We start from the raw sequence: 12,195 nt of genomic DNA, 5'->3' as shown, positions 1-12,195 counted from the left end.
TCCTTAATGTTTTTAAAATGTTACCTGGTGTGTTTTCTTTAACAGTCCAGGCTGTTTTCTGAACTGTTATCACTAAAATGTAAAAGAAACATACTGTTGCTGTTGGTTTATGTACTGTACTGCCAGTATGTCTGTTATTCCAACTCCGCTTGCTGAACGTTCCTTTTTTCCTGAGAGCAAATGCAGTCAAATAACGGTTGTAATTAAATTTGCCCATCACAGGTGTGTCATTATTCAAGTGTGACTCGTACAAGACAGTATGTTGCTTAGTTTAAGAAACGTAGCGTGACACTCAGCTTTCCTAGAAAAAAGACTGTTTTGAAGCTGTGCTAACTGTACTTGCTGAGAAATGCACACCACATAGAAAGACAAACACATACAAAGAGCAATCAACATTGTTACAGCACTACTGAAATGAATAATCACTTAAGTACTGCCTGGTTTTGTCTGAACATGCCAGCTTCACACAAACAAACAAAATCAGTACTGCCAACTTATTCCTTGCAAAACAAAACCACAATCATCTGTCAACCTCATCCATGCTCACTTTTTAAAAGGATTACTTAGGGCAACTTATGCATTGCACTGGCTGTTTGCAAGTATGTGTACACATTTCTACAAAAGTAGTAGTTCACCCAAACCATATTTCCTGTTTCTGTGTTTTCCTTTGCTGAAGGATTCGTTCCTCACGGTCCAAATATCACTCACACAGCATCTGTGACACTTCAAGCATGTGTCTGTAATGCACGCAAAAAGGGGACGATGCCTTTATCAAGATTCTGTGCTCCTGAAGGTAATCCCCACTTCTTAGCCACCAGTAAGGAGGTGGAATAACACCTTACAGTCTTTTATGTGGTCCTTTGTAGTCAACAAAGCGATTTTTGCAAACGCGAAAAAGTGGTTGCAATAATACGTACGTACCAAAAGTTCCTTATACTTTAGGTCAGGGAGAAAGACTTTTATCAAAGGTCTCCTTACCCAAGGCAGCCCATTCCTGCTCACATAAGAAATATTCAAGGGCGCCCGCAGGCAGGTGCAAGGGGGTGCACTTGCACCCCCATGGAACTGGCTGGCTGAGAAATTAATTTTATTTTAATTAAAAAAAAAAAAAAACTTCTTTTTGTTTTTTAAAGGGTGTTCCTCTTTAAGGACGCCCTTTGCATCATGTACAGTCACACAGATGCAACAGGTGTTTGCGACCTGCTTTTGTCTTCTGTGTGACTGATCATTTATGTCTTCAACTTTCGCAAGGCCTTTCTGGGAATTTGAATTCCAGAGGATATTTGGACTGCGGACGCACCGGACAAATGTAGAAGTGAGAGGTAGGTGTGTGTGTGTGTGTTTTAGTGTTTAAGAGGTGTGTGTGTGTGTGTGTGTGTGTGTGTGTGTGTGTGTGTGTGTGTGTTTGTGTGTGTGTGTGTGTGTGTGTGTGTGTGTGTGTGTGTGTGTGTGTGTGTGTGTGTGTGTGTGTGTTTTCCACCTTTCACTTCTGTAATTACTATAACTATTTCTTAAATGATTCAAAATTGTTTAATATAATGCTCAAATAACATCTGATTATGACTTTTTTATGTATGTAGCAATTGACCAGAAGAGAAAATGTTATGAGTTTTACCACAAAGGAAGTGGTACATTTTGTTATACTGTGGCTTCACTGGTAATCAATTTGAGATGGTTTAATTAACATGAGGTACTGATGCAAGCCGGCTTGTTCCCATGAATCATTTTAATATGCATTTTTTCTACTATTAAGTGACAAACTGAGACATACCCTTTAATTGGAGGGAGGTGTGCATTTGCCACCTCTGTGATAAGTTGCGTCCTCTTGTTAAAAGCACCTGCTTAGTTGCAGTCTGTTTTGCTTAGTTCCATTCTCTTTTGCTTAATCTCCGTTCTAGTTTAATCAAAGGAGGATATACTTACTATCCTACATATTAGGTGCTATGAGAATTAATGGCTTACTTAACCTAACAGCTGTACAACTACAGCATGGCATGCTAAATGGGTAACCTCCATGGGAAGATTAACTGACTGGTTAAAGACAGTCTGGTCAAGGCTGCTTATCATACTTCTCAAGGCAAACTGTGTCACTAAAGATCCCAAGATAGATATCAGGTCCAGCAAGTTGATTTGAGACAGTTTAACACCTAAGCAGAGCATCTTTACAAAGCCTTAATTTTAAATAAGGTGATCTTATAACGGGGAGATATTCATTGCCTAATAGAACCAGTAGATTCTAGTTTCTTTTATTCCACTAGAATTTTAATTAATAAAATCATTTTAATTAATTAATTTTCAGATTATTGCTTAATTCATGTTCACAAGGGTGGGGGGGGGGGGTAGATGGAGTCTTTATTACCATTTGGTGACAGAAAGGCTTAGAAACTTATCCTGAACAGTGCATCAACATAATGCAGGATGCACAGACACATGCAATTTCATATGGAATACATATCTAGGGACAGTTTAGAGGATTGCCAGTTCACATATGATATGTATTTGTGATGTGGAAGAAATAAATGCAAGTACCAATGAAAAAAAATTAATGTGGGCTGGTAGGATGTGCAATTTCCACACAGAAGGCAAGCAGTTTAAGAGCTAAACTGGAGAACCAGGTATTGTCAGGCAGTAATGTTAACTGCTGCGCAACTGTGCCGCCCTCTACAGCATAATCAGTCAATCAATATCTGACTGATTTAGCATATAGATATGGGCTAAAAGATGCTGCTTTAGAATGTTGCCTACAGAAACATTACAAAAAATTAATATACACCATTTCTCCCTGCACTCATGAGGCACCCAAACATTCCTGGTGTCTAAACATGCTACTGTTGAGGTCTTACAAACTAGAGAGAAAAGTATTACAACAAAATAATCTCACCTTTTCTCTTAAATCTTATTGATCCCACCTCAGAGACAGCATTCAGTTGAATTGACAACAATTCCATAGATGAATTAATGCATCAAAACTGCAAGTCAGCACTTAATAATACATGGCACTTTAGGTTTTGACAAAATGAATTATGACAACATGTAATGTTCACTAATTCATACCTTCAGTAAATTGTTTTCTCTGAAAGTCATCAGCATGAACCTTTCTAGAATCTGGATATTAACAGTGGCAAGGCTTTTAAAGCTCCAGGGCACCTCCACATGCCCTAACTGCCAGGGTCTTAATCAGTGCCAAATAAAAAGGCAGTTAAGGTGCCAAACGTTTCAGAGCTTTCCTGCAGCTGAGGTGTGCTCCCTCTGAAAATTTGTGGAACTGATTGCCAACTAGTGATCCATCAAGGCTGAGTAGAAAGGTACCCTCGTCTGGATAACCTTCCATATATTAATCTTTCTGAAGAAAACATTTGTGTTGCTTTAAGCGAGTTTAATACACTTATGGTAGAAAAATGTATTTTATGGACTAGCATGCCTTGTAGGAGAGTTTAACTTTATAAATGCTTGAATTAGAAAACTTAATGTTTATTTTTTTTCTTTTTTAGGGACTCTCGCTGAATTTTTTACCTCAGTATCAGTACTTTTCCTGTCAAGAGCATTTCCTGACTCTCTCTCAGGCTCAGCTTCCTTTGTGTTTAGACCATGGAGCAGCTATGAGTCCCCTTAGCTCTTCCTTCCCAGGTCCACAGGAGGAAAATTGCTATGGTATTTTTGGGTGACTCCTTTACTACAGCTGATGGATGACCCTGCTGTGGCCCAACTTGGTTCCTCGGAACACTCATCAGTGTCTCTTGGTTGCTTTGGTGTAGCTCCTTGTGAAGACTCTAAGGACCTGGAGTAAGACATGTCTTCTTTGGTTTTATGGTTGTCGTTTCCAGGCAAGGGAGAACCACTCTTTTCAGTCTCTGAGGAAGGAGTGGGTGAAGGTTTACTGCACATCTGGTGAGGATGCCTGATACCTGGGATAGTGCCCCTGCCATGAGACAGTCTTTTCCCAGAGAGTTTCCCATGAAGGGAAACCAATAAGCACACCAGTGACTATGTGAAGTCCACCAAAGACTTAAAACCAAAAAGGTTCACTGGTAGAGTGGTATCCAAGAATAAAACGGCCCAAGTCATGAAGGGAAACCAAATGTTACTTCTCCTGCTCTATTACCATGGACAAGGAGAACTTGCTGTGATTTGCTAATTAATTAATTTTTGTTTTTAATATTTCAAAACCTGTTTCTTTACTCACTCCAAAAAGAAAAATATTTCCTTCTCATTCTGACATTGACTCTCAGTGAGAAGAACAGGGAATGGAGGGGGGTGTTTTACTTCAGTGATTCTTCAAAATCAGAATTTTCAGCTTCTGGAGAAAAGAGTTGCTTCAGATTTCACTCCACAAGACCTATTTTTATGACATTTTAGCTAAAATGAATGAGGTATTTCAGTGGGAGCATAATGAAATCCCTACTTAACAGCAAAAGTGTTATGATTTGTTGCAATTGGGTTTTCCACAGCTTGCAGCTTTCCCTCTGCTTTATCTTTCTTTGCAGCATGTCTGATGGGAAATGTCATGCTCCTAATAATGCTGATAGGTTGTACAAAGTACGTTCAGTTCATATGTTTTTAATCCTAAAGCAGACCCTATAGTTATTTCAGGTCTATATTAGAACACCGAACTTTCAAAATTTCGAGTGTTCTAATATTGACCCTTTTTCAGTGAACGCTGAAAATATCAAAGAAACAGAAAAACAATTTTTTTCCTAGGGAAATAATTTGATTGTCCATTTCTGTTGCTTCGGTATTTTCAGCGATGTGGTGGAAAGTTATGGGTCGGGTTCAGGTAAGTGTGCGATTGTGTGGATGTGAGGGTTAGGGCGGGTTAGGTAAGTTAGGGTGCGGGTCAGGTAACTATGCGATTGTATGGGTGTGAAGGTTAGAGCGGGGTAGGTGAGTTAGGGTTGGGGCGCGGGTGAGGTGACTGTGCGATAGTGACGGACCTTAGGGTTAGGGTTTGGGTTAAGGTAAGTGGATAGTTAGTGGTATATATATATATATATATATATATATATATATATATATATATATATATATATATATATATATATATATATATATAGTTTAGTGTAGGGTTAGGTGTAAGAGTTTAGCTGCATGTGTGTGGATTGCTGTTTGTTTGGTGTGCTTGTGTTGTGTGTATGTGCTTTGGAACAGCAAATTTTTTCCCTAGGAAAAAATTTGCTGTTCTGTATGTTCGATGTTTTAAATTTTCGATTACTAGGGTTCGATATTAGAACACTCGAAATTTTGGAAGTTCGGTGTTCTAATATAGACCCAGTTATTTCATATCTAAAGCTTCGGCTGCTAAATGTATTGTTAATATTAACCCAATTCTCTCTGACAAGTTTGAGAAAGTTTTTCATAGAATAGGAAAAAAAGGCTTATTCTTCTGCTGCTTCAGTTTTCAATATTTTGAACTGCCAGGCTCACGTGTTAAAAATTTTACTGGCGTGTTTTGAAAATATGGTAAAGTTAATTGTTAACATCCCCTCTTCTGTGTTAAAGAATTCAATGAATGCCTTAGTTGCACTTGCTGCTCATGAAACCAGACACTCTGTAAAGTGTTCATAGATTCATAGATTAGTACTAGGTTAACTGCCTTTGTGAGCCATTTTTTAAGCCTAGCCAATTATCCCCTGTGAGATTCAAACCCTATACCTTGTGTTTGCAAGGCAAACACCTTAACCATTAGGCCACCCTCCCAACCTCTTTTGACTCTGCTGATGCTGTCTCTAGGGCTGCTGCAAGGGATTAAATTATTAGATTTGTTTGGGTATATTCTCAAAACTTGCCAAGTAATGTAAACCTGTGAATTTAAATTCTCACTTTAAGGATGTGCTGTTTGGCACTTCTGCTGCTAAGGTACTTAAAACATTTGATAAAAAAGGGAAATTGACTCAAGCGGCGACCCAATTTTTTTAAACATTCATTTTCTAAGTTGAATAAAAACTTTCTCTAACTCAGTACCTCTTTTCAAAAAGCAATTTAAGCAGCAAGGTGCAAATAAACAGGATTTTTAAAAGCAGTGTCAAGGAGGCCCTAAAAAGAAAGGGAAAACCTCCCAGAGCAAATGATAGTCCAGAACATCAGAATGACTACTTGCCTGTCTAGGTATCTCCTCCTTCCATCCTAGCAATCCATTCCTTAACCTAAGTCTGCATCTTTCCCAGTGGTATCGGATTGTTTCAGAAAAATGAGTTCTGAGGTTATTCAGTAGGGACAGAGATGGTAAAGGAAGGCCCTCAGTCCTTTTCAGGGGAGTCATCCTCATATTGTAAATCAACATCCCTATTTCCTCCATTCCATTCCAGTTTCATAGCATATGTTGTCTTGGGGGTCAAAGAAATAATGCCCCTCAGATCAGATGAGCAATTTTTTTTTTATGCAAGGATCTTTCTGTTGCCAAAGAAAGAAGGAATTTGAAGACCAGTCCTAGAACTTTACTTTTTGTCGAGGTCCCAACGTTCAAAATGATCATCATATTGATCACTGCTTCAGTAGCTTTAAATGTATGGGTTATATTCTGCCAAGGATATAACAGCCAACCAGCATTCAAAGCTTCTGGGCACTTTCCATTTGCCCAAACTGTCAGGCAACTTGAGCTGAGTTGACTAAAAGACAAGTTTGCGCGCAAAGCTCTTCTCTACTGCCGCTGAAGAGTATGCTCCTCTGAGGCTTTTGAGGATTGACTCAACTTGTGCTTTCCTTTGCTGGGCAGATAAGTTCCCTTTGGAAAAAAACGTCCAGTTTATTTATGTTCTTGATGTTTTATTACTTTCGTGTTCAAGAAAGTTATTTTAAAGGTAACAGTGTTGTGTTTTAATAGGCTATCTTGAGACGGTAACATTTTTACATGCTGCACTCATTTTTTTCTGTCAGCTTAAAAGTAGTGTAAAGTATCTGAAAAAATATTTCTGTGAAGAAATTGTGCTTATTTTTCTTTTGTGGGGCTGGTATAATATTTTAATGTACTCTTTACTCTGTCTTTCTGTCAAACTAAACTAACTTTTGTGGATTGCTAGCATTTGCTGGCATTTGTAGCTTGTCTTACCCAGGAAAGAGGCATCATTTTCGCTTTGTCCATGGAACAGACTACTGGTCCCATGGTTGGTCCTTCTTCCAGCCACAAAAAGAAAATGTTAAGGAAACGGTCTTTGCCACCACAGCAGGCTAGCAGGTGGGTGACTCTGATGTGGCCATTTATTGCACCTCAGACAACTTGTCTTTTAGTCTGGATCCCTCTAGTTTTGTGCCTAAAGCCACTATGTACTCGGGGGTCAGCCATGCCCTCTGCAGCTGTTGGGATCCCCTTAATGAGCAAGAGAGAGCCACTCTTGTCATCCTAGGAGAAGGAACAAGGAAGGTTTTCCTGCTTTGTCAGAATGGTGTGCCCATACCTGCAGAATTAGCTGCTTCCAAAAAGGGGCAAGCTAATTCAGGGAATCTTTAAGATTTTTCAGCCCTCCTTTTCCAAATTGTCCAAGGGTTCTATTTCCTCATCCAGATTTAGCAAAAGCCAGAACAATTGGTCTCAACAATATTCAGGTAAATGGATACTTAAGAAGAAATAACAAGGGGGTTCCAAAAAGAAGTCTTAAGCCTCCCAAAACTAAGGACAGCACCTTGTGATCTCCGCCCACCCTGGACATTTTTTTTCTTCCATAAAGTCTGACTTGTCATTTTTCTCTTTGGCAACAGATTGTTTCAGACAAATGGGTTCTGAAAATCGTGCACCAAGGTTGCAGATGGCAGTGGCAGGAAATTCTTCCTTTCCAGGGGGTCATTCCTCATCCTCCAGAATAGACTGTCTGTCTTTTTGTTTTAAACTGTTCTTCATCACATGCTGTCCCAAGAAACCAGTTCCTCCTTCCCAGGTGGGGAATTTTTTTTATTCAAGAATGTTCTTAGTGCTAAAGAAAGAAACTGCTTGGAGACCAGTTCTGGGTCTTTCTTTCCTAACCCTGTTTGTGTTGGTGTCCAAATTCAAAATGATGTCACTTTGCAACCTGTTACCTCCTCTTCCTCCAAGTTTTCAGGTAACACTAGACTTAAAAGATACTTATCACATCCCTATTTAACCAGACTTTAGACATGTCTTAAGGTTTTGTGTGTCTGAATCACATTATTAGTACTCTACCTTATACTTTGGACCATTCACTGCACCAAGAGTATTCACAAGATCTCCAACTCCAGTTATAACCCATTGTAGGCTAGGAGTCTGTGGGTGTAAGAAATAGGGGTGTGAATGTAAGTGGAGGTTGGAGTGTGGCGGGTAAGGGGGGGTGTCATATGTCACAAATTGTTTTCTCAGAGGAAAATGGATTGGGCTGAACAGGTACAAATTGCTGTCTGCATAGTCGGGTTTATTATTGCTTTCATATGGTGTTTGTAAGCAGGAATACTATTTTTACCTAAGAGTAAATTAGGCCCCATGCCAGCAGATATTCTGTTTTAACAACTTAGGAGTTTGTAAGAGGTGCTTTTTCACGACGGCAGTAGAAGGTGCCCACTACACCTGTGTTTTATGCGGATTGTCCTTTACCTTATACACAGGGAAGGTGATGGGACAATAGGACAGAGCTTGTGTCGTGAAGAGAATTGCTGACACTAGAACATATTTATTTTCTGACAAGCTCTTTTTACTAGTTACGAGAGCTAATTGGGAGAGATGTCCGCCCCTCTTAGCCTCATTTAAAGTGCATCATCTTGCAGCACTAAACCTGAAAAGTGCGGTCCTCTAGCTGCCTGAATCCCTCCCAGTCCCAAAGCAATGCTGGAGTGATTCTGAATGGGCACTAGAAAGGTTATCTTTCTCATTTGTAACCTGTGACATCGCTAATGGTTGTTAACAGTGACTGATAAAAATGAAAATGTTTTTCTTATGTAAATTAATTGTAACACTTTCAGAGTCTGGGAGAGCATCTCTCCACCACCTCTTGTGAAATGCAGCCTGGTAATTTAGCTTCGGGCATTTTATCTGGTGCATCACTTTCAACAGTTCTATATTTTTGTCTTGCTCCTCGTAAAAAAAAAAAATTGATATTTTTGGTAAATCACTGAAGATTGCTGCCAATAAAGCCAGATATTAAATTTCATACATAATCTTCAAAGTGCAGGTTGATGTAAAACCTGTTGTTCTGTTCACTTTCTAAGTGAATTAAAAGTAGTAATTAAAAATTGTCCTGTATATTGGGCCTTTGTCCTATTCTTGGGCTAAAGAAGTTGAGTGGTATTAAAGGCATGGGGCAAAATAATGCTGCAGAAAATGAGTCATCAAAACTGCTTGTCTGCTTAATTGATAGTAACTTGACAAAATTAGTAAATGCAACCAGAAAAATATGCACTCCGTAATTATTTAAGTCATTATAGGCTGAGACTTCTTGAGTAATATGTGTGCGTCCTGATAGTGGTGTTACCTGATGTGTGTAAGAACATCACTTGACTCCAAAGCTTCATTTACAGAGGATCCATTTACCCTGTAATCTACTTCTGCTTTAACTGAATTGTTTACACGTACTGACAAAAAATGCAGTTTGGGCCCAAGAACGGTACAGCTACTCTACACCTACAACTGTCTTCCCTCATTGCATCAACATCTGTCAGCTTGTCCAAAGCTTGTGCTCTGATTCTCTCCTGCCAGATAAACTAAATCTGCTCCATGATTTGCAATGTCAGTGTGTCTACTGATAGCAAAACACCTTGTGGGGGTAGGCTGTGTGGAGTGTATGCAATGCAGCAAATGGCTCAGGGTTGTGCTCGTGCTTCTGCTGACTCATAGACCTGAACAGGAGCCATCAGAGCATGAGTGTAGGAGTTCATTCATGCTATAAACATGTTATAATAGGGTACAGTAGACCCCGACATAACATGAATGCACGTCAGCTGCCAGTAGAGCATATCTGACTCACAATTATCCAGATTTTTGCCTCATATTTTTGTTTTCTTTCTCACAAAATTGTGTTTTTCTGGCAAATCATTGAGAACTGAAGTCAGAAAATAATGGTAGACATTTGAGCTTCAGACTTCATATCCTTCAGAAAATGTATACTAATGCAAAACTTGTTGTTCTAGCAACTTTCTAAGGAGATAGAGGATGTATGTGTGCATACCTCTCAACTGTACAGATTTTCACAGAATGTCCTGATTTTTGCCTTATGTTTTTGGTCTGTTCTTCATATAAATTCTTTTTTTTTTTTTTTTTTTTTTTTTTTTTAAAAATCACTTAGTTTCAGACATAATATCCTTCAGAAAATGTATTGTAATAGAAATCCTATTACTGTAGCAACTTTCTAAATGTGTCCTCAGTTTTAGGTCTTTGTCCCCAACATTATAACAGGCTTTGTCCATATTTCTTGTGCTAAGACATTGAGAGGGTGTGTGTGTATGTAAGAGAAAGGTAGCATACCCTTCAGCTGTCCAGGTTTTTGCAGAATGTCCAGATTTTTGCCCCATATTCCTCCTAAAAAGGATTGAAGTTGCTAAATAATGATAGACATTTGAGTTTTAGATGTTATGTCCTTTAGAAAAATGCATACTAACACAAATCCTGTTATTCTAGCAATTTTCTAAGTTCATGAGAACAATATTTATAATCTGTCCCTATTTATTTTAGGCTTTGTCCAGATTTCTTGCACTAAGAGGTTGAGATGTGTGTGTGTGTGAGAGAGAGTGAAATGCAGAGTTAGCAGGTGGAATTTATTTTCAAGTGTGTTTTCAAGGAAATGTAAACTTCAAGGGAAGAGAAGTTTACTGATGCTCATGCTAAGTTTGCTTAAAATGTGCAACTGTTTTGTTTAGCAAATGGTAACACTGTTGTGGTATCGAGTTTTAAAGCAGTGTTAGTAGCACAGCAGGTAGAAAACTTGCATCTTGATGCAGAGAGCTGTACGTTCTACTCCCACGGCATGTAGATTTGTATTTGAAAGGGGTGGGTGCTGCAGTCCTGAGTATGTCCTCCTTTGGATGAAATGCCTAGTAACTATGAACCTGTTTTCAGCTTGCCACCCATTCCCTATTGCAATATACCAGCTTACCATTTCTTTTAATATAACATAGGCAATTTATTCTTCAAGGGCAACAGGCACTGAATTTGTAAATGAAACACTGAAATATAAAGTTGTTTTCTAGCAACAACCTCTTCATTGGTTTCAGATCTCTTTAATGTGGAATTATTCAGATGACTTTTACTTCTGCAGAGATTCTGCATATTGATTGCTATTGCTGGATTGCATGACAGAAGTTTGAGTGGCCCTTTATGGTTGAAATGTTCTGAATTGGGCAGTTTGTCATTATTGGTTCATATGATTTGTTTCATTGCTTAAAGGAAAACTGTTCAGAACTATAAATTTAAAACACACTCTAACAAGTGGTGCTGTATTATACAAAGGATACAATTCAATTATTATATAGCATAATTAATACAATCAGGAAGGTGAATCAAAGAACTTTTGCATGGTTCTAAAAATGCGTGCAAGGAGCCTATGATTTGAAAACAGCCCAAAGGTAAACTTACCCTGCCACTGGGCAGATGCATTTTCTTTGAATGTGGATTTCAATGCTGTTTCAGTGAATGTGGGTTTCAAAGGCAGAGAAGTTTTAATGCTAAGTCTATTTTCATTGTAAGACTATTGCTTTGTTTAGGTTTAGTAAATGTCTATCTGTGTTTGTGCTATAATTGAAATAAAAGTTGTAAATTAAATCCAGATATCTGTAATCATTGTAGAAGTAAAGCATAAGACAGTATGCATGCTGAGAGAGTTAAACAGTATCTATGGCAAATGGAGAGAAATAGCCAAGTAATGGGACATTGGAATGGCTGTGTGGGCGGGGCTGTGTGGGCAGAGGGAGCTGCGTGGGTAGGGCTTTGGGTCTGCACCCCCCCTGCAAAAAATCCTGTGGGCTCCCTTGGAAATATTGCTTAAAATATTTTAAAATAAATGCCTATTCAAACTCCTTCCCAAAGTTACTTAATATAATGATACAGTGCATCTTAGCATCTTGGTAATTATGACTGAGAAATTTCAAAGATAAAATTTAAAGGCACAATCACAGTTATTATGTATACAGACCCCAGTAAATGTAGACAAATTCCTCAAAACATTAGATAATTCAGTCAAAGTTTACAAAACCATCATCTACTGGCATAATAAACAGGCAACAATAACATCTACCTTTCAGTATCATGTACCTGAAATAAAAAAATCT

Source organism: Protopterus annectens, chromosome 3.part0, assembly GCF_019279795.1.
Source record: "Protopterus annectens isolate FY-2018-M chromosome 3.part0, PAN1.0, whole genome shotgun sequence".
Taxonomy (NCBI): domain Eukaryota; kingdom Metazoa; phylum Chordata; order Ceratodontiformes; family Protopteridae; genus Protopterus; species Protopterus annectens.
Note: the sequence above shows the minus strand (reverse complement) of the source record.